This window comes from Diospyros lotus, chromosome 12, assembly GCF_014633365.1.
Source record: "Diospyros lotus cultivar Yz01 chromosome 12, ASM1463336v1, whole genome shotgun sequence".
In the NCBI taxonomy this organism is placed as follows: domain Eukaryota; kingdom Viridiplantae; phylum Streptophyta; class Magnoliopsida; order Ericales; family Ebenaceae; genus Diospyros; species Diospyros lotus.
The window spans coordinates 1,591,926-1,597,323 of NC_068349.1; positions in this window are offsets into that span (position 1 = coordinate 1,591,926).

The window sequence follows — 5,398 nt, forward strand, 5'->3', positions numbered from 1 at the left end:
AACTATATATAAAATAAGAATAATTTAATTAATTAATTAATTAATTATATAAATGATAATAATCAAATTTTCAAAATTAATACTTTACATATTTCTTCTGACAATCAATTATCATATTTAAGACAGATCAAATTTTTAAGAAAGCAACAAAAAAAATAAAGTTAAAAAATAAAATTATAACATTATAACATTTAAGTTATATATAAAATTATAACATTTAAAATTATAAAAAAATAAATTTAAAATAATTAAACTATATAAAATAAAGATAATTTAAATAATTAATTAATTATATAAATGATAATAATCAAATTTTCAAAATTAATTATACATACATGACTTTACATATTTCTCCTGACAATCAATTACCACATTTAAGATATGTCACATTTTTAAGAAAGCAACAAACAAAAATAAAGTTAAAAAATAAAATTATAACATTTAAGTTATATATAAAATTATAATATTTAAAATTATAAAAAAAATAATTTAAATTAATTAAACTATATATAAAATAAAAATAATTTAAATAATCAATTAATTATATAAATGATAATAATCAAATTTTCAAAATTGATTATCCATGACTTTACATATTTCTTTTGACAATCAATTATCACATTTAAGATAGGTCAAATTTTTAAGAAAGTAACCAAAAAAAATTTAAAAAATAAAATTATAATATTTAAATTATATATAAAATTATAACATTTAAAAATATAAAAAAATTAAATTAGTTAAACTATATATAAAATAAGAATAATTTAAATAATCAATTAATTATATAAATGATAATAATCAAATTGTAAGCACCCCCGCTCGGCTATCCCCAACCACTCGGACTAACCGAACGGGAGCGCCAACGGGAGGAGAAAAGAGAAAAACACATGATAGAGACCACCCTGGCATGCATACACAAAAATAAGAACAGCGAAAACGAAGCCAGACACATGCATGCACTACGGGTACCCCACTATCACAGCAGTCACATGATAAATAAATAAACACAGACTCTTGTGCCGACATACACGAGACTCGAGGAAAGACCTGGCACAATACAAAATAATAGAGTAAATCCTACTCAACCATCAGAGTTGACAGGGATTCATGGGACTGCCTGTACACTATACCGACTCTGCCGCTAGAAGCTGACTCCCTTGCCCATGGCCCACACTGTGACTACCTGGAATGATAAAAAGTAAGGTAAGTCGAGAGACTCAGTAAGCATAAGGAAAAGAAGGCTGAAGGCTGTTTAAATCCAATAAACTTTCCCTAGAATAAACTCTCAGGTACACATAAGCCATGAGACGCTACAACACAACAACACAATAGTATAATATAATAAAAGCACATACCGGTTCTTGGGGCCCATATAAGACACCTGCCACCCAAGTCCCATACCAACCTATTGCTGCCCTGGACAGTAACAAATACCTCCAGCATCCTATGCGCGCCATCCTAAGTCGGTACTCCCAACACCCAAGCCATAGGCTCCCTCGGAACGGTACTTCCGTTCGAGAACTATATATTACCAGTAGCCATATAATGCACATAAAATGCAATGGAGTAGTGAGCATCAACATGATACATGACGCCCATACATCCAGGCATTAGGCCATGCTCCACCCACATAGTAAACCACACGCGATGCATATAGTCGTGCTGGATGCAACCTAACCAAGCTAGAGTGTCCGTGTCCAAGCATACTCAATAAATGAATATCCCAACATGCAACCTGTACTCATGTGCATATTAAATCATGAACAGTAAAATAATGAATCTAGACGTACAATAAATCACATACTGGCAGAATTAGTCAGTAATGCCCGGCACCGGTCGACGGCCCGTGACTAGGAGTGTCCACCCGACATTCCACATCAGGGTCGTACTATAGTCTACCCCAACATCACCAAACAGCCGACCTCTGCCCCACTGCTTGATAGCTCTAACCGAACCATAAATAAATTCGAGAAGAACTGTAATTAAACCCGATAAAATAGTAAATAAACCGCACGCCTAGGAATCTAGTTCCCGAGTTGGGTTCGGCATCATTTCCAAGAGGAGTGGGGGTGGTACAAACCCCCATAGGCTCACAACAAATACAATTCTAGAAGTTTCGGATTTAATTTAAATTAAAACAAATGAATAATAATTCAACAGATAAGGCTAAGTGCCGAATTAAAGTAAGGGAGGTGATAAAATATGAGAAATCACGGGGTCTTTCTCAGGAATTAAAGAACAGGAAGAGAGGGTTAGAAGCTTTCCTTTACACGGCCGTTTCTGACCTTTCTTGCACTCCCGCTGCGAAGTAAAACGTTTCCCTAATAATTAATAAAACTATGGCTCGCATTAATTAAATCTATCCGTGTAATATAAATAATTAACCGTCTAAAATCTCATGTGAGCGCATCTCAAATAAAATTCCAATAAATTTTATATTTATTTTAAATTAAATCATACCAATAATAACCCCAAATCACATAATTAATGTATATATATTATTAACTTAATGCATCCTACTATACAAACTGTGGCACACATTCCTTTTCTTTTCTTTTATTCTAATTTCATTGCCCCTCACACACAGTGGCATTCACGCCATACACTGTGTTTACACACACACACACACACATATATATATATATATATATATATTTAGGTATGTAAATTGGCCCTCACAATCAAATTAATATACACACAGTAAGCTCACCACTTGCACACAGTGCACTTGTGTAGATATATATTGGCACACTCGTTGGAACACAAACCCTCACAATCAAATTAATATACACACAGTAAGCTCACCACTTGCACACAGTGCACTCGTGTAGATATATATATATATATACTTACGCAACAAATTATTACACATAACATAGCATAATCATCCACAATTATTAGAATCAAACTTTTAAATAAATTCTAACCGAACAAAATTATTAATACATAATTATTTACTCACCTGAGTAATTAATCCGCAATTAAACTTAATTTAATCCTCAACTTCTCCCAATTTTTCTCAAGATTTCCAGCCTTTACGCGCCAACCCGCGCCACGTGGCTGTGCAAGGGCCAGCACTGGCGCCCCAAAATGGCGTCGTTTTGGACTGCCTCTGCTGCCCAAAAATTAATTTTTCTTCCCAGTGCGCGCGTCCGCTCCTTGGCTCGATCCCTCGCTTCACGCCTGCACCCGCGCGCACGCGACCACTACGCTGGCTGCTTCTTTAGCAATATGTGCACACTTAATTAATTTTATAGTGACTTTCAGCCACTTCTGAAAATTTACACTTAAACCCACAACTTCCATAAACCTCCACATACACCCCTAACTCCTATTTCCCTTATTACACTTATACCCCAAACATTCCAGAAATTCTCCCAAATTACTTTATTTTAATCTTTTTCTAAATATTCCCCAATAAATAGTTATTTCCTCAAACTAACATACATAAACATTTTTCTTAAATCCCTAATTACCCAAATAAATTCATATTTCTTTTAAACCCATAACTACAATAAATAATAATGATTAACTACTTTCAAATAATTTAATCAATTACATTAAATTCCTTATTTTCCTCAAAACAGGATAAACGTTAATTTTTCCTTAATTTCTCAAATTTTTCGTAATGACCTCAAACTCTAATTAATAATCTTTATTTCTTTTCCAATTTTCGAGATATTACACAAATTTTCAAAATTGATTATCCATACATGACTTTACATATTTCTTCTAACAATCAATTATCATATTTAAGACAGATCAAATTTTTAAGAAAGCAACAAAAAAAATAAAGTTAAAAAATAAAATTATAACATTTAAGTTATATATAAAATTATAACATTTAAAATTATAAAAAATAAATTTAAATTAATTAAACTATATAAAATAAAGATAATTTAAATAAATAATTAATTATATAAATGATAATAATCAAATTTTCAAAATTAATTATACATACATGACTTTACATATTTCTCCTCACAATCAATTACCACATTTAAGATATGTCATATTTTAAAAAAAGCAACAAACAAAAATAAAGTTAAAAAATAAAATTATAACATTTAAGTTATATATAAAATTATAATATTTAAAATTATAAGAAAATTAATTTAAATTAATTAAACTATATATAAAATAAAGATAATTTAAATAATCAATTAATTATATAAATGATAATAATCAAATTTTCAAAATTGATTATCCATGACTTTACATATTTCTTTTAACAATCAATTACCACATTTAAGATAGGTCAAATTTTTAAGAAAGTAACAAAAAAAAAAGTTAAAAAATAAAATTATAATATTTAAATTATATATAAAATTATAACATTTAAAAATATAAACAAATTAAATTAGTTAAACTATATATAAAATAAGAATAATTTAAATAATCAATTAATTATATAAATGATAATAATCAAATTTTCAAAATTGATTATCCATACATGACTTTACATATTTCTTCTGACAATCAATTACCATATTTAAGAGAGATCAAATTTTTAAGTAAGCAACAACAAAAAAATAAAGTTAAAAAATAAAATTATAACATTTAAGTTATATATAAAATTATAACATTTAAATTTATAAAAAATTTAAATTATTTAAACTATATAACATAAAGATAATTTAAATAATTAATTAATTATATAAATGATAATAATCAAATTTTCAAAATTAATTATACATACATGACTTTACATATTTCTCTTGACAATCAATTACCACATTTAAGATATGTCATATTTTAAAAAAAGCAACAAACAAAAATAAAGTTAAAAAATAAAATTATAACATTTAAGTTATATATAAAATTATAAAATTTAAATTATAAAAAAATAAATTTAAAATAATTAAACTATATATAAAATAAAGATAATTTAAATAATTAATTAATTATATAAATAATAATAATCAAAATTTTGAAATTGATTATTCATTCATGACTTTACATATTCCTCCTAACAATCAATTATCACATTTAAGACAGGTTACATTTTTAAAGAAGCAACAAAAAAAAAAAGTTAAAAAATAAAATTATAACATTTAAGTTATATATAAAATTATAACATTTAAAATTATAAAAAAATAAATTTAAATTAATTAAACTATATATAAATAAAAAAAATAAAAAATTTACTTAATAGTCGATATTCGACAATATTATCTAATATCTCAAGATTTCTCCCGATTTAAAAAAGTCTCATTTTTTTGTAATTTATTTTAATTAAAATTTTATGCTAATATTTAAAAATTAATAATATGAATAAATTAATAATATTTATGTTGGCTCTTCATATACCTTACACATTCTCCAAACACTATTTAACCATGAAAAAAATCATTTACATGTTCCAAGAACTACATGTTTTTCACAAATATAGATTTAA